The sequence below is a fragment of the Anser anser genome (genome assembly GCF_964211835.1).
Source record: "Anser anser genome assembly, chromosome: 7".
NCBI lineage: Eukaryota > Metazoa > Chordata > Aves > Anseriformes > Anatidae > Anser > Anser anser.
The window spans coordinates 17753819-17780345 of NC_139727.1; the positions used below are offsets into that span (position 1 = coordinate 17753819).

At 42.4% G+C, this 26527-nt stretch overlaps 1 protein-coding gene across 10 annotated transcripts in view; it reads left to right on the forward strand.

Annotated features, from left to right (window-relative positions):
* The window catches only part of LOC310902572 (uncharacterized protein), an 881556-nt gene that overhangs the window by 193371 nt on the left and 661658 nt on the right, over positions 1-26527 (forward strand). Inside the window, exons 14-18 of one of the 10 annotated variants that reach the window (XR_014586781.1) lie at positions 9125-9250; positions 9785-12057; positions 12531-12586; positions 13554-13742; positions 13826-15781. The exons of 8 other annotated variants lie outside the window; for them this stretch is intronic. The gene's annotated coding sequence lies outside the window, so the exon portion shown is untranslated. One more of the 10 variants, XR_014586782.1, reaches the window with a different exon arrangement.

Consider the following 26527-nt stretch of genomic DNA (forward strand, 5'->3'; position numbering starts at 1 on the left):
GCAGGTTTTTTTCTGTTTTTAGATCTTTGCAGTGAGGAAGGAATTTGTTCTGCTTCTCTAAAGAGGAATCTTTATTGTTTTTTTTTCCCCTTTAGCACTTGTTTATGTGGCAGAGAGAACAATGGTGAAAGAGGGAGAAAGAGAAATTACTTTCCTTTTGAGATGGATTGGAATAGTGAAGGCATTTTTTACCTGAACTGTATATTTTTGTAGGATGTTTACTAACAGCAATAGATGTTTTGCAGAGCTCTCTAGGGATGTGGGCATCCATAGCGTTGACAGCAGCAGCGTTTTTCATGGTGATGTCTTTGTATCTACTGGGAGAGCAGAAAAAAGATGAGACCAAGTGGCTGAAGGAGGTAGGGAAGCAGCTGGGATACTTTGGAGGTGACGTTGCTGCAGCAGTGGTGCTGAGTAGGCAGTCACAGTGTGGAGATGGATGGGCATGGAGAATACACCAGGGTTTTCCCTCTGGAGACTGGCCTCTTACTGAGATTTATTGGCACAGGGAGGACTGCATAAGTATGGCCTATAAATCTTCAGAGGATGTTGCTCTAAGGGTCTCACCTTGGATTTTTCTAAAGTTGTTTTCCCTGACCATCAGCAGTGATAAACGTGTTCATCAATGTACTTGTGGGCTAGGATGGGAACAAGAAGTAAACATGGGACTTTCAGAAAAATAAAAGCAGGGAGTGGGTGGAAAAGCAGCACTTTGATTATCACTTCTAATCCTGTGATTTACTTGTTCTCATTTTGATGGGTTTTCAGTCCCAGGACAGTCGAGAAGTACAATGTATAGTCTCCTGCAACGAGAGGGTCACCAAGTGTTTATGTCTCCGGGAAGTTTCTTCACCATAATGTAAAAGCAGTGACTATCACTGAGAAATAGCACTGCACATCCATGGTGTTTGTACAGGGATTATTAACTTCCCACACATTCAGGTTCTGGTACCTGAAGTCATTTATTGCTGTGGCTTTTGGTGGAGAAGTCTTGCAAAGTTTGCCTCTGCTCGATTCATGTTTTGTTCTCATAGTGGTGACCTGTATTTTCCTCCTATACTTTGGCTAGTTTACTTATACTAGTATCTTTTCTATGGAAGATACTTCTGCGAGGACAGCTGATTCTCTTCTAAATCACCTGAATTTGTGACTCTTGTCCAAAGCAGGACTAATGCCCTTGATTATGGCAAAGAATATGTATTTTCCAAGAAGCACAGTAAGTGTAGCTCCATTTTTTTTTTTTAAAAAAAAACTTGTTCCTCCTTTCTTGTGATTTGATTATTCAGAAGGATTTGGTTTGTGGCTGGGATAGAAAAATGTCTAAGTGATGCCAAGTTGGCGAGTTATTTGCCCCCGCCTCAGGGTTGCTGCACAAATTGCAGACAGCATGCATTTATCTGCATGGCATTGCTGCTGCTTCCAGCTGGGGCTGAATTTGAGCTTTGACAGAGTATCAAATGACAAAAGTTAAACAGCAGACTTTGGGCATGTTTCCTTTATGTCTGCCACTATATTACAAGACTTGGTGAGAAGTGAAAGGCCCAAGCAAATAAAAATGTGAAAATCCTGGTTATAGCTGGATGACTATTATACTTATTTGCTTTCCCTTACTATTTTTCCCTTACTATTTTCCTCTTTCACTATAAGAATAGCACTGGTGAGGTCTCTCTTCAACACAGCATTTAAAAGCTGAGGAGAACCAGGGCTGTGGGTGTGCAGCCTTAACTCCGTTATGTACCTTGATAAGGAAACTGTCTCTGTGTGTGAGGCTCGTGCTGGTGTCTCCTGAGCAGAAGGGGGGACAGGGTGGATGGGGCCATGGCTTCATTCTCCTGTCTCTATCCCTAGAAAGGTGCTGACCCCCGTGGGGTAACCCTCTGTGGTGTACCACATCTCCTGCTGTGCACGTTACACCTATTGGCTTTTCTACATTGAGCAGTGTGTTGCAAATGATGGGGATTAAATTTTGATCTACTTCACTGTTTGCTTGGCCACAGAATTATCTGTTGTTTAAGTGGATTTTTAATATATTTTAATATTTGCTGATTAATTAGAAATACTATTTAAAACTTTGCTGCAAAGACAGAAATGCTGAATTATTCAAGATTTCATTTTGCATTCTGAACCAGTGAGTGCTCGTGCATAAATAATGCATTTAAAGTATTGATGAATTTCCAGTCACTTCCAGTCCCAGTTTGTGTTTAGCTGCACAGTGAACAAGAATGGGGGGGAGCAGAACGACAGCTGTGCTTGGTGCTATTGCCCTGTTACCAGTTAGGTGCCTTTTGTTGCTATCCATTAGGTGTTCCCAGCAGGGACCCAGTCCCTCAGTCGTGAATAAAGTGCTCCCTGAGGAGCAGAGCCTGCCTGAGGGCTGTGAGGGACTGAAAGGCTTCGCTTTGGGAAATGTAGTCAGAGCCATTGGCATGGTCTTGGTTTTTCATTGCTTGTACAGCCTAATGGGCAAGTGGCTGTGGGTTTGTGTTCTCTCCCAAGCAAGCCCTGTGAGTTTTCTGCAGGAATGGTCAGCAGCAAGGCAGCGTGTTGTAATTCCTTCTGCCAGCCTGAATGTCTCTCACCACAATGACAGATTACCTGAGAGATCATTTGAGAACTTGTTTAAAAATTGAAGACTGCTGATAAAATCTGCTAGCCTGTTGTAAGAGTTCAATGAACATAGCCCTTGTGTACTGAAATGAACCTCACCACTGTTCTAAGGTAACAGAAAGAAAAACAGGATCTTTATAAGGAAATAATTCCTTAAGCAGACATCCAAAGTAAGTCAGTAATTTCAATACATTGCATGTAAATATAAGTATGGTGGGCAGAACGAGGGAGAGAACTATTTCCAGATGCTTAGGATTTCAGGTAGAAAACACCTTGTACGGAAAGCACCACTTTTTGCCCTAAGAAATGACCAACAGTCCTATACTTTCCATACGGAGCATGTATGCTTTACATGAAGTTATGTCTCCTGGAAGATGCGTGTGAAGGTATGTCTCATGGAAGAGTTTGTGGGTCAGCTCTATACCCTTCTCTGATTGCTCAGAGGAATTGAGGTAAGAGAAGGGACAAGCAGTAACACCACTGGATGTACTCCACTTCTGCATAGAAGTCTCAGCCACGGGAATTTTTCATGCTTTCCCGAGGTCTGCCTTGGCCTCTGGTTTATTTCTGAGCCCGAGACTCTGTAGTGATTTTGAGTTATAGTTCTCAGTGTGACCAGAGATTTGGTTTAAGCACTTTCCTGTCTGCCTCCCGCTATGTACCTGCCGTGATTTATCAGCTGGGATCACAGAGGGCTGTTCTGCTGCTGACTCGCCTGAGCAGTGGCAGTTTCAGGCCTCTTTGGCAAAGGGCTGATTTTTTTTTTTGCAAATAGCTCTGGCAGCATTCCATCTCACTGGCCTCCGGGGAACTCTCTGCAAGAAGTTTGCTTAATGCTGAAAAACGTGAATAGAGTGGATTGGAGGGAAAAAAAATATCTAACCAGAATTGTAGAGGAGACACACTGTGCTTTGTGTTTTGCCAGAAAACCCAGCATAGCCATGAAACTCTGTAAATGACTTGGTGTTTAGCAGCAAGTTGAGATATCCTTGTATCACTTACTGCAGCCCGGAAATGCCTGCAGCTCTATATAAATTAAACTACTCTGTGGTCTATCAGCTTTGTGGTCTTTTGGAGAATTAGCCTGGAGATGCTGCCCTTTCTGAGGTAATTTCTTCTAAGCGTGGATGTACATAGTAGTCAGTAAGTCTGTGTGATTACTTGCGCCCACACCCAACAGGAAGCCATATACTTAAACACCGTTTTTTCTTTTTCAATTCATGGGCAAATACATCACATGAATAAAGATGATACATCTTGGGATAAATTGCATGGCCACAAACTGCAGAATTTACTTGAGGTACCCAAATGTCTTCAATTCAGACCTGAAAGCAGAGATAGACGACCCGTGGCTCATTACTCACACATAACTTGTGAGCAGTTAAAACCAGCCAGTTATCCACTGTCCACGTTTCCTCTGGACTCCCTGGATTTTTGTGCCAGTCACTGGAGCAAGACAGGCATCGTGCTGGTGAGCAACATAAACAGAAATTTCAAAGCCCACACCAGAGCCTCCTCCCGAGATGTCGCATGGAAATACCATTGGCCTGAGATGTGTGGGCATCGCTCCCCTGCCTGAAGCTGGGCTTCCAGCTGGAGGAAAACATTGGCCAGAGGTTTGGCTATGAAGATAGAAGTGCCCAGTCAAAATAGCTGGGCATTTTTGCCCAGTCGTATAAGAGATATCCGAGCAAAGCCTTAAAGCTGCTGACCGTGGATTTCGTTGTCTATGTGCACACACACACATGCATACACACATTTGTAAGTATGCACACACGTGCATGCACTGATTGGAAGAAATGTATTGGGAAAGAGGTTGATTTTCCAGAAGGCCGTGGGGCTGATTTTAATTAGAATTAAAGCCGTGGATGTTTGTGGAAGCAAGGACAAGTACAAGGCTGTCTAAACCCCACTGGTAGAGAGCACAGTGTACAGAACAGCACCAAGAAAAAGGCAATTTGAGAGAAGATGTGTTTCTGGGTAGGAGATAGAGGGAGAAATTCTTCCTCTAAGGACAGCAAACTTTGTGGAACATGCATATGAAAGAGTTGAGAGACCGGATAAGAACAGGCTGGATGCTGGCACAAAAATAAATCACTTCTAATCACACTTATGGCAGTTGTGCTTCAGAGACGAGCCTCTGTGTGCTGGAGACGATGCTTTGGGTTTGCTACTGGAGCATTTGGTTGCCCTTTCCTTGTGCGTTGTGGCCAATGCTGATCTCTGCTGCCACAAATAAAGCTGGCAACAGCCACGCAGAGCCATGGGCACAACAGCACTGTGCCTTGCTGTTGTAAGTTTGAGATGACTTTGTGAAACCAAAATCTTTACCTCTTACAACTTTTTCCTGAGCAGTGCACAATCCTCTAAACTTTAAGCAGGACTTTTAAGCTGTGGTGCTCGAGTCTTCTTCTTTTTTTTTTTTTTTTTTTAAATAGGAACAGAATTAATTTTTCCATTATAAATAAGGATGGTCTACACCATGGATGTCCTCTACATATTTTAAGCTGCTTAATTTACTAACTCCAAGATTAATTGTTATATACTGACTTAAATTGTTTAGATCTTGTTGACATCTTCATTTGGACAGAAAAAAAAGTCATGCATAAAAACTGTATGTCAACATTTGTTTCACAAGGGTAGTTATCTAGCTGTTGGTAGCCTGCAGAGTGAAGGCTTGTCAAAAATAATCACTTCCAGTTCTTATTTTGTTGAAGTTAAATAGTCTGAAGGGGGGAAAATTTGTTCATACTCTTTAATCCTCGTATTATTGCTGTGTGAAAAGTAAGCACATAAATATGAGGAAACTGAAAATAAATCAATAGGTTAACATATTAGAAAACTGAAAAATGGTTTCTGGAGAAGATGAAATAACCTTCCAGTAACACATCACCTGTTAACGTTGGTTTTTATTTGCATCCTACTGTTCTTTGGAGAGGCGCCCATTAAAATTGCAAAAACTTCTCTCTGCAGGAAATGACCACTCTAAAAACCTCTCAGAAAAGACCCAAGGCAAACAAACAAACAAAAAATAACCCACAAACATCTGAAAGTATGCTCTGGGCATTTTGATACAAGAAGACTGTGGAACTTAGCTATTCCTCGATCTTTATAGATCTTTAGTGAAAATCTCTGTATTTTTGGCACACAGTCAGAAACTCTCAACAAGGTTGTGGTGGAAGATAGTTGACCTTTGTTGACATTGGTATTATCCAAGGCGATCTCGATAAACAACCCATGTGATGATCGTGATATTTTTCATTTATTAGGAGGCAATTAATAGCAAATGGTGGATCTTCCCAAAGGTTTGCACAGCTTCTCATCCATTGTGTGCATTATCTTTCATTGTTTCTCATTTGTTTCACTTAGTGTTGGTTGTTCTCCTATTTTAAAATCAAACTGATTTGTTAGACCATCATTAGCTTTCCTGATAAACAGCTCTCACTTGGCAGTATGGACTTGTTCAGAGCTGTGGTTCCCAATAAAACACCAAGCAGAAGGTAGCTGGAGTACAGTTTACGTATAAATAATTTCACACAGAGAGAAACGTAATAACTTTGACCGTGAGAGGAAAAAAGTAAACCATCTAAATTAAAGGTAATTATTATAGTGCACATTTGGCCACCTAATGTCCCATGGGAAGAAGTTAAATGCCATTATAGGATGCTAATCATGATGGATAACCAGTGAATATGGACTTCCAAGTAAGCTGAGCACTCCAGGTGCGGTGTAATTGGAAAGTAAGTGCTTGTCGCATGCTCGGTCTGGGAGCAGAATCCCCGCAGATTGTTGGGCTGTGTGGTACAGGCTTCATATAACACCAAAGAGTTTGTAAACTGCATTCCAGGCAGCATTTTTTTTCCCTTTTTTTTTCTAAAAATGTTGCTTTTTCTCTGACTAGGATGTCTCCTTCTAAGGATCACCTCTTGAACGCATGGCATTGGGAGCTACGGGCTTGCGTCCAGGAACCGGTTTTGGTGGGAGTTCTTGAAGAAACTTGATAGAATGAGAAGCCCACGTGGTAGTGAATGCTAATAAGCAGATGGTCTCCTGATTGTCTCAGACTCAATAGAGTTGATAATAATGACCCTCTCTATAGAGATGATTTCTTTATAAAAGAGATTATAGAGAGAATCTCTCTGTAATCCCTTTTGCATTAAAACCACAGCATTGGTATTTAGTTGCAATGATCTGGGTGAAGCCCAAATGCTTGGGGAAATATATGAAGTTTCTGGGTCATTTGTCTGGATTACTCAGAGTTTCAGCCTTCCAATAGGTCCCTGGAAATTCAGACTATGAAAAACTATTTATAGGTACTTCTGAACTGTGTTTTTCAAACACAAGAGTGGCTTATCCATCTAAATACCAGAGAAATTTTCCATAGAGCTGCAGGCTTGAATTCCCGTTCCTTTGAAATCCTTGCAACATGTTCATGTTCTCAAGAACTGCAGGTGCAGAACAGCCCTTTGTCCGTTTTCGGTGGCCACGTGGGGGTCTCGCATCTCTCTCCTATTTCTTTTCTCAGTGCTGTGTGGAAGCTGAGCAACCTTCCTTACCCTGAGCTTGCAGAGAGGTGCCAACGATTAGGGTTTTCTGAAATATTGGAAATTCTGCATGAGTTACGAACAAGGAGATGCTCTAACAAAAGAATGACAGAAGGCAGGGCAAGAGTAGGGAAGGTCTTCACATCTCCTTGCCTGCTTTTGAGCTGAGAATTTGTCTTTGAAATTTCACTCTTCCTTGGCATTTGACAGCTCATTTGAGATTTCACCTCCTGGACCAGAAAGCCTGGGCCTTGTCCCTGAGTATAGCAATTTTCAGCCAGGGAGTAAATCAAGGTGTCTGCTGAAATTGTGTATTTCAACGATTTTGCTAAACAGCAGTCTTTGTGTACGGTACAAGCACAGCCTTGTCACCAGTCCTGAAGGAACTGCCATGGATTTATTTTAGCATCCACCTGCATCCTGGATCCCACGTGAGGAATATGTCATAGGAACTTCGCCAGCTAGATCAAACATTAACATTTTCCTCCTGGGTACGGTTAAGACTATTGTAGTTCCTTTGTGGTGTGAAAAGTACAAAGGGTTTATATAAATAATAGAGATTCTGTCAGATGGTGCCAGAGTCCTGTGGTTCCCTTTGTAAAGTCTCCAGGAGAGTACATCTTAACATGCTCTTCTCCCTCTTCAGTGCCTCCCTCTCTCTGATCTAAGGGAAAACCTCATTTTAAAGTAATCGTCTGTCCAGGTGGGTGAGTGTTCACTAAAACTGGGTTTCGGGCTCTTCATCCTCTAATTAGAAGCTCTCAGCAGACCCAGGAGTGTTTCCAGCTGAAATGCAGGTTGGAAATAGCAGGGAAATGAGGAGCCGCCTTCTTTTATTTTCAGTGAAATTTCTGGCACCCTGCTCCAATCTGACACATACTGCAGTAAGATTTTCATTAGCACTGGTGTGGTCTTCAAATGTCTCATCAGGTCTAGGTGATGCTTTTTTTAAAAAAAAAGTGATTTGGGGGCAGAAAGCAGATTTGCTCACTTCCCTGCCATTGAAGACTACCTCTGATGGCAGGCCTGAGTAGCAGTTGTACCTCAGTTGTGGCTCTCTGTGTTTCATTTTTCCCCTCTTGCATTAGAAACTTCAGTGAAATCTATGTCTACTGCACCTTTAAAAATGAGCTGTGCTCAGATTGTTTGAGGCAGAAAAGCACAACTTTGTGTGCAACATTCACACTGTGGAATCCTGCTCCATATCGTTGTTGACAGTAGCTAGCTCTTCAAAATCTGGGCATTTTTGCCGAATACAGCAAATGCTTTCTGGAGAACTGCTTTCCATGCCTCCCCTGCTACAACTGCACAAACAAATGGAGATTTATTAGGTTTAAGAGCAAGTGACAGTGGATTATTTAAAACTGTTTTTGTTGTTCTGTGTTAAAAATTTATGTAGAAATACCTCCTTTTCCCCATGGATCCTAAGCCAGAGAAAGTGATTTTTTTTTTTTTTTCGATTTGATTTTTATGGTATTTCTAAGGAGAGCTGTTAAATTGCAGAGTTTAAATGAATGTATGATATGTTCTTTGCTGGATATGACTCAACAATGGTTTCATGGGCAAAGTTTAGTCTGCCTCATGGCCCTAAATTCAGAGAGTGAAGAGTATTCATGCAGTGAACTCTGCAAGCAATGTCACTTCTCAAAGAGCAATGTATGAAATGGACAGAAATAGCTGATGCTGAGGCTTGATCTTACTGACAGACAAGGGAAATTGGGTGCCTGTAACCTTATAAGGTTTTGAAAGCCTAGAGATGATTAAACAAAAATGAAAACAAAGGAGAATGTTTTGTAGGTGAATGTTAACTCTAGTGCTGTATTATATATGCTGTATGTGTGTGCAAAAATATAAAACCTACCAGTACAGAAGATAGATTGTACTTCATTATGGAAACATTTTTATTTCATTAGCTATTTTACAACTGAATCTGCATCCAGAATTACAAGTCATTTTTTTCCCTGTCATTTCAGCAGCAAAATTTAAACAGTTCCATGATGTGAACACACATCTGAACATATCATTGAACACAAAACCCTGCAGCATCCTTCCACTTTTGGCCCACACGAAGCACCCACAGAGCAGTTACTTGTGTTGAGGTAAACCGGCATTAGTCAATCATCTCCTTAAACAAAACAAAGTAAATCCCTTAAAGCCAAGACTGAGTTTATTAGATTTTCACAAGGCTGGCACTGCTTGGATTAGCCATTTCAGGAGCAGTAATACTTGAATAACTTACAAGAATGCTCATACCCTGTGGCAGTCAAAGCCCTGTATTTACTGCTGGGATGCCAGGAGACCCGAGCAGCACTTAGGCTCACAAAGGAGCTGAAGTGCTGTGCAGCCCTGCACATCTGTTTGGTTCCTGTTTATGGCTTTCTTCTAAATTTTTGTACCTCTGTTATTTCCCTGCTTTGGTGTATAAGCAATATCTAAGTTTTAACAGCAAGTTTTTCATCCAGAGGATGTGTATCCTTCACCTCTTTGTATGCCTCAGGATTGTGGTGGTAATGCTGAATTAGAGCTTACATAGCTTTTTTATTTTATCCCCTCCTAGTCAGTTTTTCTACCTCTACAATGTGTCTCTGGGGAGCAATCCCATATTCTTTTAACGTGAGCTTTCCTTTCCCCAGCCATGCGTATAGGGCCTCTTCCAGTCTCTACCCTTTCTTGAAGAAGGCTGACCACGACTGAGCTCAGGAGCAACTCGTACATCTCTGCCGGACGTTTCATCACTCTGAGATCCTTTGCATTTCCTTCTCTGCCATTTGGTGACTTGCTTTTCCTTGTTTCTATTCTCATTAATTAGACCTCTTGTGACCCACGATTTCGACCTTCTTCCTGTTACTGGAACTTGAGACAAGGCAGGCATTTGAGCAGTATTTGACCTATGCTTGGATTATCATTAGTCTCATCATTGGAGGTCCTCGTTCACTTTTTTTCAATGACTAGGGAACTGTTCTCTCTAAAGTGGGAAGGAGCCATTTTCCATTGTGGAAAACATGTCACCCTGTTAACTAAAGAAGGGAAGGGATATCAACAAAGTGTTTTTTGCAGGTTTTTCATTCTCTCTTTCTGATTTGGCAAAGCACAATATCAGACCTAACGCCCCAGCTATTGCAAGGGAACTTAGGAGACTTTCACCTGGCCTGACTGACTGCCTAATACCTGGCTACATCTTTGTAAGGCAGAGGCATTTCACCTTTGGTACTCTGTTTTCCTAAGCGTGAATGCCTGCCAAGTATGAGAGGCAATGAGGAATTGCACTTACTGTCTGTAGCAACTAACGCTTTAAAAACACTTCCCTACTAAAATCACTCTCTCCACTCTTACTTCTGTCAGGAAGACTTCAAATGATGCCCTTGTGTTTGTTTGTTTGTTTTTCTTACACTGCCACTTCTTTATTTGTCCAAATAAATACTTCATTATCTGGTAGTAATGCTGGTCTCTGAAGAGAGAGATCTTCCATTCATCCGCTGTTCGAGTCAAACACAGGAACGTGTTCTCTATTGCTGCAAGGAGAACGAAATGAGAGCTCTCGCAGACATTCAGAAGTAATAAAGAACACACTAAACATTTGTGAGATAGCTTGTAATGTATTTATACCTGTCCAGCTGAAATTGTCACCATAGCTTTGATAACGAGAAATGTATTCTGGTCTCGCTTTATCTAGCTGAAGTGCAGCTGTATATTTGGCTGGATTTAAATAGCTTTGCATCACATCTTATGAATGCCTGCTCTTATTTTATTTTTTTAAGATGGCAGATAAAACAGTTGAGAAGAGCTTTGTTTTACTTTTGTTTGTGTCAGGCTCTGTCATAAAATGAAATTATATTGCAAGAGATATTTCTGTTCTGAAAATGTTAACTTTGCAGTGATCATGTTACGTGAACACTACAGCTCAGATAACTGCAGCACGAGTGATGCTGGCAGCAAGTTGGGAAAAAAGCCCATTTTACAATATGTAGCTGAAAAATGTTCTACCCTACTCCATTTGTTTTCCTACCATGCAAATTCTAAATAAAAATGAAATCTGTTGTTGACATTTTAAAGGAAATAAAAGGAAAACTTTTTTTTTTTTAAATAAAGATTCTTTAAAATGCAGTGGGTGGGAAAGATTTCCGTTCTTCTGTTTTTAATATGTCCCCTTCAGCGATTTTCACTGTGAAATACTAATTGTTGATTAGTATTTCTCCCAGTGTCCACAAGCCTGGAATAAAATGATTCATTTTACAGATGGCAATTCTTGATACGGAGACATATTTAAATAATACATGTGGTGGTTCAGGGGTTTTGGTCTACCTGTAACTGGAACCAGTCCATTGCAAATAAAGTCTGACTCAGTATCTTATAGGAAAGTTTTTTTTTTTTTTGTTAATGTATTATTACAGAAAATCATACCTTAATGGCTTTTTACACACATTTTATCATACTACCTAAAGCTACGTGGATACAAGTACTTACTGGATACGTGTTTGATTACTTATTTGCATGGCCATTTTGGTTACTGTCTTTTCCACAGTAAAGGCTGAAGCAGTTAAGTGTAACTGCTCTGTTATATTTTACTGTCTGAGATGGTTGCCTTTTTTCCCCTCAAAAATTAATTGTGAAAACACTTATGTATTTCCATTTGCTTACTTGCTTCTTTTCTGTCATTTATTATCACTGTAAAGACAGTTTCATAATTCATAGAAGGCCAATACAGCAGTTTAATGAAACTTTAAATGTTTTCAGGGTTTGGTTATGTACTTGATAAAAATGATCCTTAAACTTCTAAGTGTTCAAGGCTGTCAAGAAACACGGGGTCACAGCACGGTGATCATCCTCGTGGCCTGCTCTGGACCTTGCTCCAACAGCTCCATGTCCTGCTGGTGCTGGGGCCCCAGAGCTGAAAGCAGCACTGCAGGTGAGATTTGTTCTACAGGCCAGTCTGTCTTCACTGTTGCAGTATTTGTCCAAATTCTTCATTCAGTGTTGGTGTGTATTAAAAAAAAAAAAAGTAAAAACGATGAGTTTTTCAAATTGAAACAAGTAAAATTTTGGAGCCAGCTGGCAATCTCTGAGAACTGTGTAAGGAGTGCTGTTGAGCCACTTGAATGTAAATCTATCAAAAGCCTTCTCACGGTAGCAAGTATCCGTATTGCAGTTATCCTTGCCGTCTGTAGAGAAGCTTTTCAGCTTGAAGTGAGACTGAGATGGCACTGAGAGATGCAGTGGTGGTTGGATGGGTGTTTCGGTGTGTTGAGGAGGGCCAGAAAAACCATCGTGCTTCCAGCTGGTCTGATAAATAGTGGCACACATAGGATTGTGAGTGACAAATTGACAGTGCCAGCACTGCATTGTCCCCGATCATTAAGACAGCTTGTCTGTCTCCTGCAGGTAGCTGGGAAACTCCATGAATATGGTAAGAGCAGTTCACTGCGTTTAGAACAAATGTAAGTATTATATATATGTGTGGATATATATATATATACATATAACCACAGCTGTTACTAAAACCACTTTTGTAGAAAGGTCATTTAAATAACTGATTGTAGTATCACTAAGTTGAAGGTCACCCAGTGCCAGGGATTTGTAGAATCACTTTATGCCTCGCTTCCTCTAATTTTCCGTATGATTTTGCGGTTGACTGCCCAGTCTTCTCCATATCTACTTAAACTTCTTGTAAATGTTGCAATTAAAACATGAACACATATGAGTTAAATTGTCAGAAAAGTCATTAGAGGTTTTTATCAAGAGGCTGGGATAAAAGAGCTTACATTGCTGAGCTTACGAGGAGGAAAAGACCCTGATCTTACCTGTCCCTGTGGTTCTAGATGAGGGTCAGGACTCAACTGCAGTCCTTGTGGAATGGGGAACACCAACTTTTTCCCTCTGAGTCTGACCGTCACAAAGCAGTGTGGCCCAGATGGGCACAGGGTTTTCGCACTGACTCACCCTACTTTTAGGCTGGCGAAGTCACTGCATGTACAATAAATCCTTGCTGGTATTTTATCGTGTGAACAGCTGTATTTTGCATCTTAACCTATTCCTGCAAATTGCTTTGCTCTCGGTTCTCACTGACTTGAATCGGGCATTAAGGGCAGAAGTAATGATTCAGAGATCACTGAGTAAATCTAAGGTGTAATTTCTACAGCCTTTTGGCAATGTCTACTATCCTGCCTCTGTTGCAGTGGGGCAGGATGCAGTTCCTGCTTGTGTTGTGGGAAGAGTTAAGTGAATTCCAACTGTTTTCTGAATCTGAAAAGGTAGTAGTGGTTATATTCTGGGCACGAACTATCAAAATCTAAGAAAAAAAGTGTTGTAGGGTAAGGCAGAGGGCTGGAGCAATTACTTGCACTTACTATTTGAGAGGCATTCTTTTTTTTTTTTTTGATTTTTTGTTTGTTGTTTTTCGTTTAGAGGAACAGTAGAAAAGGTTTCGTAACAGTTTGCTAATAATGTGTGGATGTGTGTCAGCTGTGAAAAAGGATGCTGTGCCATGAAAAGAGAGTCAATATGGGGACTAGAACTGAATCTGCAGGGTGACATACATATGAAACTGGGGAAGTCAAGTTCAGGACAGTACCATCCCAAAGGGACACGTATGAGGTACCACTCAGTATGACTTCATTGCTCATGGGTATTGGCCACATTGTATGGGCATCTGGCTTTCACTTTCTCTTCTTCCTCAGGAAACCACTGGCGATGAGATAGTTCCCGTACTCTGGCGTAGTGAACTTGCTGGGTACACACGTGCTGCTGTAATACTTTGGCATAACGGGGTATAAAGCCACTGCTCCTCTGGCTGGCAAGAGATGGCAGAATAGGAACAATAATCCAGGTAAAATGACAACTTAAAATAGGATGGGGCAGTCTGCTGTCTTCACTGTTTTCACCAAGGCAAAAAAAGGTTAAATGAAAGTCACAACGAGAGAAAAACTGCCACTATTGTGAAGTTCAAAGGCGTGCTGGCAAAAATACTAAACTACTATAACATGGTCTGATAGGAGCTTGCAAGTTCAAAGGGAGTTCTTTAAATGCAATGCACATTTTAAAATGGAAATGCAATGGAGAGAATCCTGAGAAGGGCACCTGGTGGCAACCTCACTTCCTGCAGCTGTGCTCTTCAGAAATAACAAACCCTTAATGTGCAGCAGCAGTAGAGTCATGGTAAAGCATGTGGGTATTTGATTCTGCAAATCAAAGGAAAACTTCATGGTCAGGGATGCTTCCACCTCCACTTGAGCTGTGCCTATCACTGTTTGAAACATCTGCTCTTTCCTTTTGGCATAGCATTGCTCCTCAGCCTCTCCTTCCCACCAAAAGCTGTTTGCAGCCTCCTGCTGGAGTTTGCAGCACGTACATCTTCATGTGGAACATGCAGGTGGTTCTCTCCTCCCTCCAGTCCCCGTCAGCTTTCTGGAGCTCACCTGGAGGTGGCAGAAAGGCCTTTGCTGCTTCTGTCAGTGGTTGGTGAAGTATGTTTGCAGCCACCCAGACCCAGTTGCTTGCCAGGAGCAGTCAGGAAACCGATGTTCCCTTTCTCCATTCCTCCTTGGTTCATTCTGATTCATGCCCTCAAAATGCACCAAGCAAGGTATGGCCATCTGCTTCAGTAAGTCAGCTGGTTCCTTCTTCTAGATATATGTCTGCAATTCTTCATCACTTTGTGCCACGTCTCCTTTCTCTTGACATGTGGCAAAGGTGTCTGTTACAGATGACACATGGGGCTAATTTTCTTCCATGTGCTAAGACCCCCCCAGCAGAAGAATGCTTCTGTTTTATTTATTTATTTTTTTTCCAGGCAGTACTTTTGATATGGAATGATCGAGGGCTTTTACTATGTGCAGTAGCATTTGATAGGGTGTCAGAAGGGATTGCTTATTTGCCCTGATAAATATGCATGAGCTTGGGTAGACCAATAAAGTAGAGGTGATAGCTAAATTTTTGGCAGAGATGGATAGCAGTGTTTGCTCCAGCACAGCTCCAGAGAGCTCTGGACCACACTTACTACTGTAGCCATGGAGAAATGTATAGTAGTGTCATCCTTATCAGGTCACATGTAATGGCTGTTCTCTCATTTTGTGAACAACTGATACCATATTCTGCTTGTATTTTTGTTAAATGCACAGGTCTGCCATTTTGACTTCCTTATTAGCTATGTGGCACTGCACAGACCCAGGGACACTGCCAAAACCAGGAGACAAGTTCCCACCTGACAGCTGCTGTATAGCAATTATTAGGTAGAAATGTTCCCTACATGAGGCAGATCTGAGATAGCTTACCCCACTTCCACTGAGGGGTGGAAATGACCTCAAAGTTACTCTGTGTAGCTCTGTGATAAAAATATGCACCCAAACGGCTAACAAGTGGGGATATTACCTGCTCCCGTACAGTCAAAATTTGTGTATTGCCACCCTCTTTCCCTCCTGTTCTGGACATGGGTGCCAGAGGGAAGCTTGCTGCACCTTGGGTTGAAAACTATTAGATAACAGGTAATTCTTCTTTGCTGCTTACTAATCTGCTACTCTGGGACCACTCTTGAATTTTAAATGCTGGGATGGGAAAAAAATCTTGCCTTGGATTCTGGTAAAGGTAAGAGGAGAAGTAGTACTTCTGAAATTAGTAGCCAGTATTTGCATCACTGAACCCAGCTCTTCTGGATTAGTTATTTAACTTTTCTTTACCAGAGCCTTAATGTATAAGATCATCTGGGTGAATCCAGAGCTGCAGAGCTGCTTGGAGCTGCTGGGTGACAAGCAATACTTGCAGGTCTCCGTGGCCCTGCTGGTCCCCCTGCATTGAGTGATCCGTCCCACCCCTTCACTGCAGCTTAGAAACCTTCTCAAATCATGGCTGAAAAGGCTGGGAGAAGAAGGGCAGGTGACAAAGTGCTCCAGTGGTACATGATTGGAGATGTGCTGGCCCTGACTGCTGAGAAGAGGCAATCCCAAGGAGAAATGCCCAGCTCCTGCATCTCCTGCCTTCCCGTTGCACCACGCAGCCTGCACACAAGCCTCGGTGCACGGTGAGAGGTTTACAGGTGAGGACCAGGGCCAATTCCAGCTCTGGCAGGGGTCTGTGTACTTGCTGCCATTATAACACATCTTAATGTGGGTTGTTGCTACCAACAGAGTAAGAAAACAGTGAATTCAGATTTAACAGGCAATTAAACACTTGACTGTGCACACTGGTAAGTGGAGATACGTTCCTACAAGTAATTTACAGGGCAAAAGGCGGCTGAAATTAAGCAAGGGTGTTCGAGCCTCTCCCTTGGAAGACGTGTTTTTGCCGTCCATGAGCTGGCCAGCTGCTGCCTGTCACAGAGGCCTTGCTCCTGCATGGACAGAAGGAGCAGACATCGTGCCTTTGCTGCCTTCCCGATGCCCTGGTGTTGAGTACTGCCCCCTGCACTGACAGCAGCAGTGCTGCTTGTCCCTGGTGGGCCATGTGCCAAGAAAGGATTTGGAAATTAGCATTTAATTCCATTTACTTTCAACTCTGAACTAACTGATGGCCTTGCAGCAACTGAATTTCTTAATCCTTCTGGTGTTTGGCCCACAGTTTATTTAATCCCATTATGAGAAGCATTTCTGCGATTCATTTACCTCTGCATATCACAGAATCACAGAGTCACCTAGGTTGGAAGAGACCTCCAAGATCACCTAGCCCAACCTCTGACCTAACACTACCAAGTCCTCCACTAAACCAGATCACTAAGCTCTACATCTAAACGTCTTTTCAAGACCTCCAGGGATGGTGACTCAACCACTTCCCTGGGCAGCCCATTCCAATGCCTAACAACCCTTTTGGAAGAGAAGTTCTTCCTAATATCCAACCTAAACCTCCCCTGGCACAACTTTAGCCCATTCTCCCCCAAACAAGAAGCACTCACACAACCCCTGAGAATCGGCAAGAGCTGTTTATTGCCGGGACATCTTGCAGGCAAGTCTGCGGGATGTCCGTGGTGTTTGGTGTCTCCAAGCTAATGCTTGCAATGGAGCCTGAGCAACGAGTAGGGGGCTCGCCGGGCACTCCTGCGATGCTGGTGGTGCTCTCGGATGGCAGAGCACAAAGACATGCCGCAGTAGTCCCAGGCCTGCCCCGGCAGAGGTGGATCCACTTCCACCCGTTCCTCCACATCTGGTGGATCCAGCTCCATGGGCTCCACGGTGTTGGGCAGAAGGCTAAGCCAGTCCTTGCCCGGGACTGCCCAAACGGGATGCCTTCCGTCCGGAATGTTCTCAGGCCAGGGTGCCGAACCAGGGGGTCGTCCAGTCCCACACCTCGGTCCCACGCCACTGTCGGCTTGATTGTCATGCATGGGTCCGACGCTGCCCTCTGGCTTACGGCCATTACTGGGTCCTGCACTGTGCTCCGGACTATAGATGCTCAGCGAATGCTGGGCCAGCTGCAGGGGGCCTGTTTTATAGGGCCCGCAGCAAAGGCGGGGCAGTGGTGGCCACTGTGACCTCAGCAAGCCTCTGTGATGGAGTGGCCCACGCGTGGCCAAAGGCGGCTGTGTTGGGAGCGGCCTGGAAGATGCCCTCACGTGGACAAGGAGGAGGGCTGGGGGGCTGAGGGCCCCTTTTCTGGGGCTGGCTCCCCCGGGCCATTTGGCTTGCCAGAGAGAAAGGCTGCCCCTCGGCCACGGGGACTGCCCTGCACCTCCCATCCTGTGTCCTGGGTTTATTTTTAACACTGCTTTTTAGGCAATTTCATTCTATTCTTTACGGAAAAGAACAGAAGCAAGGTGCATCTTCAGCCTTAATTCCCATGTGCGCTTTGTGCTCCGAGTGAAGAATTACTTCCTCTCGTCACATCTCATCTAAATCTCCCCTCCATTTGTTCAAAGCCGTTATTCCTGGTTCCATGGCTACACTCCCTGACAGAGTCCCTCGCCAGCTTTCTTCTAGGCCACTTTTATGGGTAAGGTTAGGTGGCCAAAATGCAGAACCTAGCAAATTGCAGCCTCATCTACCTTGTTCCACACATTCCACATGACGTTTTCTAGCTCAGGCTCTAGCCTCTCATCAGTGTAACATGGAATCATTAAGGTTGGAAAAGACCTCCAAGATCATCTGGTCCAACCATCCCCCTGCTACCAATGTCACCCACTAAACAATATCCCTACACATCAGCTCCAGTCTTTCCTTGAACCCCCCAGGGATGGTGACGCCAGCATTCTGCATTTCTGGCAACCTTATGGTGGCTCCTAAATGATGAAAAATGCTGAAGCTGTTTAGCATATTTGACTTGTTCGGCTCTGAGCCTCACAAGATTGCTTTAATACGTTACCCTGCATGGAGTGTTTCAAGTTTATTTATGCACCAAAATTAATTTGTAAGCATTGTTTTAGCACCATTAAGGACATACCACTGTGAATGCAGATGCAAGGTCAAAGGGACATTGCTGCCTGCCACTAATCATGCCGAAGAAGTCACATTGATAAAGTGCTGAGAAAAAGGCTGTAGGACAAGTACAGAATCTTTAAGACATTTGCAGTATTGTGAATAAATATACGTTAGCTTATTAACAACTTATTATTAAGTTGTTTGTTTGTTTGTTTCAGGATAATTCAGCTTTCTCACCTGAAGAAGATTACAAAGACTTTTCATGCCTCCTACTATCCTTCTTGTTCTATAATTAGGAGTAAGTACTCAAGTTGGTGGCAACAGCTTTACTGGGAAATAATCATGAATTTTAGTAGGAGATGTGGGGCTCTTTCTTCTTTACATCTTCTGACTAAAAATCTGCATATTTACCCCATGCCTTTTATAGGAGAGTCAAAATTAATTTCTTTGCAGTTCTCTTCTACCCCCTCAAAACAAAACCAAAAACCACTACTTTAAAAATATTTTATTTCTGTTTGCAATTTTCTGTTCCCGTCAAAAATGGGAATTACAGAATAGCTGACGTTGGAAGGGACCTCTGGAGAGCCCCTGGTCCAACCCCCTGCCCAGCAGGGTCACGTCCTGTTGCACAGGATCACTTATGTCCATGTAGGTTTTGAGTATCTCCAGAGAAGGAGACTCCACGGCCCCTCTGGGAAACCTGTCCCAGCGCTGTCACCCTCACAGTAAAGCAGCTTTTCCTCTTATTTAGATGGAACTTGCTGTGTTTCAGTTTGTGCCTGTTGCTTCTCATCTTGTCACTGGACCACCAAAAAGAGTCTGGCCCCATCCTCTTGACACCCTTAAGATATTGATATACATTGATAAGATTCTTTCTCAGCCTTCTCCGCTCCAGGCTAAACAGGCCCAGCTCTCTCAGCCTGTCCTTGTATGACAGATGCCCCAGTCCCCTCATCAGCTCTGTAGCCCTCTGCTGGACTTGCTCCAGCAGCTCCGCCTTCCTGTTGTGCTGGGGAGCCCACAGCTGGACACAGTACTCCCTATGATGCCTCACCAGGGCTGAGTAGAGGTGGAGGATCACCTCCCTTGACCTGCTGGCAACACTCTTCTGAATGCACCCCAAGATACCACGGGCCTTCTTGGCCACAAGGGCACAATGCGGGCTTGTGGTTATCCTGCTCTCCAGCCTGTCGAGGTCCCTCTGAATGGCAGCACAGCCCTCTGGGGCATCAGCTACTCCTCCCAGCTTTGTGTCATCGGCAGCCTTGCTGAGGGTGTGCACTGTTCCTTCAGCCAGATCCTTGGTGAATACACTGAGCAGGACTGGAGCCAGTACTGTACTGTACTGTACCCTGAGGGACACCACTAGTTATAGGCCTCCAACTAGACTCAACCCTCTGAGCTCCACCGTCAGCCCACCTCACTGACACATCCAACCCACACTTCTGAACTTACCTGTGAGGATGTTGTGGGAGACAGTATCAGAAGCCTTGCTGAAGTCCAGGTAGACAATATCCACTGCTCTCCCCTCATCTCTCCAGCCAGTCATCCCCTCAGAGAAGGCTGTCAGATCGGTTAAGCATCATTTCCCCTTGGTGAATCCATGCTGACTGCTCCTGATCACCTTCTTTTCCTCCACATGCTTAGAGATGACAGTCAGGATGAGCTGTTCCATCACCTTTCTATTTGCTAATGTATTTTCTGTGCATTTTTAAATATTGAATAATCCTGCTGTGAGAAAGGCCAAATACGTACATAAAAATATGCATGCATGCATGCACACATCACTAATATGATAAGCACATTTCCTCATAAAGTGCGCTTGCACATGTTGTATCATCTGTAGCATTTTTCTTGTACAAGTGATAGTGAGAAGCTGAAAGGATAGCCTTTTTCTTTTCTACTTTGGGATTTTACATCTAATAAGCTTATACTTCTTGGAGAAAATTGCTAAAGGACTGGCATGCAGAACCTTTTGTTATATGAATATTTAATAGTTAAAGGTTAAAAGTGTGTGAGATACACATTAAAACAGCGATTGACAAAAATGTTCTTCATTGGGTCATACAGAGGTTGTAACCTTCAGAAATTTGAAAACAAATGGTATGCTACTGTCTGTAAGTAAATGGGAAGAATATGCCCTTTTTACCCTGCAGGGATAGTGTGACTAACAAAACCATTCAGAATCACTGAGCATTTAAAACATTTTTACAAAAGGGAGTTACAGCACTATCATCCTTCCTTCCAGGAACTAATAAACCAGACTGCATGTTAAATCCTAATACATCTCCTGCACTCTCAGGAGAAGAACAAAATGAAGCTGCTGTCAGGATTATAAAGGCTGATGGGTTGTTATGTGGTGGATAACTCAGGCTCTTGCTGACCTTACTTACACCAAGGGGCAATATTTTTTGTAAGGCTGAACTACTTCTAAATGCTTTCTCCACTGAATTAAATACACACACACGATTTCCCAGGCAGGCTTCCTAGAGAAATATTTTATTACAGGTATTTAATTTCTCAGCGGAAAACCCTGTGCTGCAGTCACAGCACCGCACAATATCTTCATGGTATAAAACCAAATTTCTGTCATGTGAGACTTGGTGCCAAACCTCTGCTTGTGTCTGTCTATTGGATGATGTTTCTCCTTCGAATCACACACATAAATTGGTGACCTTTTCTAGTAATAATGTCCTTCTGGTGATTGAGGCTGAATTTTCCTTTTGGCATGTAAAGCTGGAAGAATGAGTGTTTTATCACTCTACAAAACATTGACTAGGTGGCAAAGGCTTCACAGACATCACAAGGGATCATGTCAAGTTCATGGCAAGAAAGGAATACATTGACAGTGCATGGCCTTTGTGAGAAGTTCAGAGAACGCAGTCCTTGAAACTGTTCTTCTCTTTTGCACCCAAATAAACAGGGGCATAAGTGATGCCTCCTGGCCCTGTCTTTCCGTTTCAACAGAAATCTGTTAGTTTTCTCACAGGCACTCTGAAGACATCTCCTACCTTCTTTCCTCTCTGTACCTTTATATGAGATCTTCAGTGTCCAAGTGCATCAGCCTCTCACCTTAATTTCAGCCTTCTACTTGTCACTCTTGGCCTTCTACTTCTTGCAGCCTCTACCTGCTAGAGATCATGTCTAATATACCTTGGGCTATTTTGGCCTTTTTTTTTTCTTTTTTCCTTCAGCTGCTTTGATGCTCTAAGTTTCCTTTATCCATCCTTGTTTCCTCTGCTTCTGGCTTTTTGAATCCTGCCCTTTTCACCAGCATGAAAGTGACACCGATCTGTCTATGCTGAAAATAAATGAATTTATGTTTCTTTTATATTCAAGGGAAGCCTGGGTGAGTTTGATTGCAGTGCATGTTACCTTGTATTTAAATAAATATAACATAAGGCACCGAGGCACTGTACTATCAGACGATTTGGGGACTATGTCTCATGTGGTATAGGGAATGTTTTAGTTTCAGAAAACTCAGTTTGGCATAGGAAAGTCAGTATCTTGTATGCTAGGGCTTTGCTGTGCACACCTGCTTCTTTCTCCAGCAAAAGGAATCACAGGATCTCAATGGTTTGGGTTGGAAGGATCTTCAAAGCCCATTTAGTTCCAACCCCCTTGCTATGGGCAGGGACACCTTCCACTAGATCAGGTTGCCCAAAACCCCATCCAGCCTGGCCTTGAATGAAATGATGGAGGAGCAAGGTCATCATAATTATTTGAAATCTCCTGGGCCCCTATAATGTGTTATTTGATTGTGCTTGCTCTTAGGGTGGTAATAATGAAGTTGTAAGTGTTGAAAAGTTTTGCTTAAGGCATAATTATTCAGTAGTGAAGTACATGGAAGAAAAACAAGCATCCATACGAATTTACTGCAGAAATAAAATGTTGCCCTGGCATGCCACAAATATTGATGAGCAGTCATTAAGTCATTGCAAAAGGATTACCATAGATATTCAGTAGAACCGTGAAAACATTTTAAATAGACTCCAAAGAGTATATTGTATGTTTGAAGTACAAATATACTGCAGGTACGGAAACTACCATTTTACTGAAATGGAGTAGTATTGGCTGCTCAGAACACAGAAAGTTTCTATGGCCCAAGTGCACAGCTGTTTCCCAGAGTGGAGTAATCACACAAGACTGGAGAAAAAATGCTCCACTTGAACACATGGCTTTTTAGTAAGCAAGTAAGTTGCCAGTCGGGAAGCACAAATACTCCGATTCGCCATCATCCTACCAAATCACTTTTTGCCTGCCTCCAGCTTGCACTGATACCTTGAATTCGTTACTGATTTTCCCCAAGACCTAATTAGATGATAGTGAAGAGTACTCTTTTTTTTTTTTTTTTTTCCTCTTGTCTGAAAGCCTCAGTTCTTTCCTCTCACCTTTTCTTCTTCTCTCATCTGGGAATACTTTCTTCCTTTCTCCACCTATTCACAACTGTTCAGCTGTGCAGTGAAGTGTTAGTAACTCCCAAAATATTGTATGCACCTGTTCTTGGGAACTTTTGATAACCTAAAGAGCTACATTTTTTTGTGCTGATAATGTGTCGTTTTGAAAGTTCTGTTTCTTAGTTTCAAGCCCTCATGTGTGCGGAAAGGAAAAGCCTCAGAAAATGTAAAATTTATAGATTCAGAAACTGGATAGTGTGACTTCAGAGAACCTAACTGTCTCTCCTCTGAGCCTTAGAATGATGTGGTTTCTCATCAATGCATGCTTGAAACAGTTAATGCAGAACAAGTGAAGTGCTGAGAAACCCCAGGAAATGCAGACTGCTTTCCATGACAGTTTGCTCTAATCAACTATCCTTCTCAAGGAGCCAGCCCTTCCTCCTCTCAGCTTCTGTGAGCACCAGCATCATGGAAGTGCATCCCCAATGCGGCCAATGTTGCCTCATCAGTGCAGACTGCACTTTCTTTTCTTTCAGTTTTTAGGTAAACAGGATAGATGAGAGACTATATCCCTTGCCTAAAAGCTGGTACCCGTACATTTCTCAGTTTTTCCAGTAGCTGGTAGTAGTTGTCCTTCCTTGAGGACATACACAAAAATGAATATAAAAGGGAAATACCTCATAGTTATTTAGCTCAGTTCTCTGCTGCTGCTGCTATTTTTTTTTCTTCCTTATGGCTTAGTACATCACTACTGTGGGCTTCTAGATGTCTTTTTTCTTTCTTAAGCCTTCTCAGCATTGAATTAGATAAGTAACTCTAGTCCTCTACTGAGTGTTACTGTTCCTTTCAGCAGCTGCAGCCAGCTGTGCCAACACACCCAGCGTAGCAGAAGCCTCTCCTTGTATCAGGGTGGATATTTTAGAGCTTTCTACAATGGCAACAAGCTCTTTCATTCGCAGTGCTACTGAGGAAAAGCACCAAAAAGGGTGCACTAATCTGGGCCATTCAGAAGGCTTACATGGCTCTCATCCCCTACGTGTCCCTCCATCACTCTCTTTAATTAGACTTGGCCTCCTTCCTGTGAAGGGTGAATGATGAGGTATGTGAAATATATTGCAAATAGTTTAGCTTTGTCATCTGGGACGTTCAAGATCACAGGAGACATTTTTGTGGATCTAGGGAGCAGCCTGCTCAGGAGAACGTGGATGTTGGAAGATGAGTGCCTGGAAAACCAAGGAAATGAAGGCTGGGGGAAGGCAATAGAGAAAGCAAGAACTGAATAGTAAGAGTCTAGGTGATAAACGGAAGGTCTAGGTGGCAAGTGCTTTAAGACACAAATACCGACATTTTCTAGCAAATGAACAATTTCGCATGCAAGTAGCAGCTGGTTTCTCCTGCGTCTAAGTGAAAAGAGTATTTTCTTCTGCTCCTGTTTGTGAAGAAGCCAGAGAGGAGGACATAAAAGCTGAGACTGCATGGAGTGAAAGGACTGTCTGTCTTTTGTGGGCATCTGACTACGAGGGATGCTCCAAGGAAGCTGTTTAACTTAAATGCCTGCTGATCCTCTTGGGGCAGGACTAAATAGAGGAAGTGTTTTCACTTGATAGCTTTCTTTCAGTTTATAAATCTTGTATTCATAAGTGACAATAACCAGGGAAGAAAAGGGACGTTCACATTGTAGAACTTTAAAAGAATCCAGAAACTGAAATTTCTTTTTGAGTAACTGTTCAAATATGTTGAGAGTGGGGAAGAAACAGAAACACACAGGTTTCTGATTGTTTCTCTGGTGATTCTGTGGTTTTCTCTGTCTCAAGTATTTTCTCAGTCTCAAGTATTTACACAGCTGTGGTTCATTAAGTTGAGAAGTGCAGATGTGTATGTGAAAGCAAACTAAGGTGAATCTTGGAATGAGAAACCAACCTTCTGGTTCTTTAAGTAGCTGCATGCATAAAATGAACAATTTTTTAACATGTACCATAATGCGCCAGTAAGAGTAATGCTGAATTCATGGAGTTTTGTTTCTAAATCATTCAGATGAGGATATGTATTGTTGGGTAATAGTCACGTTGAAACTGATGTGGGAGTTGTACTGTTAAGGATGCTTTCAGTGCTGTGATAATATTCATATTTGTAAATAATCACACTTGTTTGGTTTTCTATGCACTTGACCTTGTTTACCCTAGCTTTAAGCTGATGGGACTTTTTCCAGTTGAAAGGAGGTAGATTGCAAATAAGCACATCTATTTCCAGATTTAAAATGAAATAAATACAATTTAGAAGTACCCAGTTTTAAATGAGAGCAAGGTTCAATCATATCCAATACAGAAAACAAACTAACATAGTATTTCTACTGAGAGTTTACTGGTGAAAGACCCATAAGGAGACTGTGGAGTGACGGCCATCATGTGTTTAGTGTTAGGATGACCTGGGCAGTTGGCAGGAGCGAGGAGATCAATACACTGTTAACGTAATGAAAAATACTGACTGCTTGCTAGTGTCAGCTTGGGAGCATGTAGTATTAATTAAATGCAATTAAATAGCAATGTTATGTTCCTCTGGCAGTTGAGAAATCTTTCCTCCTCTTCTGTTTCCATGCTTTGGAAGTGTACCAAATTATCTCCAACTACCAAGCAAAGATGCAATTTCTTCACACTGTTTAACCATGACTTACTTCAATGGCAGTGAGTAGCAACAAGAAAAGAAAAGGAAAGAAGTTAAATATTAGCATTGAAAGTGAGGAAAGAGGTATATTTTGACACAAAATGGAATGATGAAATTATATAGAATGATGTTTAGGTGGAATACAATGACGGGACATTTAGAATTTCCCAATAGAAAAAAATCTAGTCTGAAGTGGAGTTAGAGAAGGTCCAGTCTTTCCAAAATACTGATACAATGACAGATTGGATGTGTTACAGAGGAAGTCAGCATATACCTGGAAACTGTTTTGGTCATATGCTTGTTGGTTGTACCTGCCTATCAAATTATAATGGCATATTATGGAATTCTATTAAAGAATCTTGTTATCAGTTGTTAGTGCATAGCATAGGCTTAGACAATGTTCTTTGTTTCAGATGACGTTTTTTCTTCAGTCTGTGACACTTCTACTTGTGGAGAGTAATATTAGGTGACTTTAAAAACAGCCACACACCTATGACAAATTCAAAAGCAGAACTCCACTGAGAAATAATTCAGAAATTGAATAGTGCTATACAAGATCCTAAAACCCCTCTGTCTTGAAGTCGTAGCATTGCAGATCAAAAAAAAAATAATAATAAAAAAAGCCAGTTTTATTCTGGTATTATGTAAATATTTGAAGATCTTATTTTAAATAAAAGATAGGAAGTCAAGAGACAAATTTAAGTGTGCATGTAGGTGCATACTAAACTGTATAATTGAGGGATTTGTCAGTTCTGTTATCATCTTTCCTCTTCTAAATGATCAATGCATAGTTTTATGGAAGTGAGCAATCTTTGTGGACTTCAGTGCTTTGCTACATTGATCTGCTATATTGGAATCCCCAAAATATTTTGGGTCAAACTGCGCACAGAGCACAGCGAGGGGTGGGACAGCCTTGCTGAGGTGGAGGAGGAAGGCAAATGGCAGATCCCGGAGAGGCAGTGGCCATGTCGCCCCTTCCCAG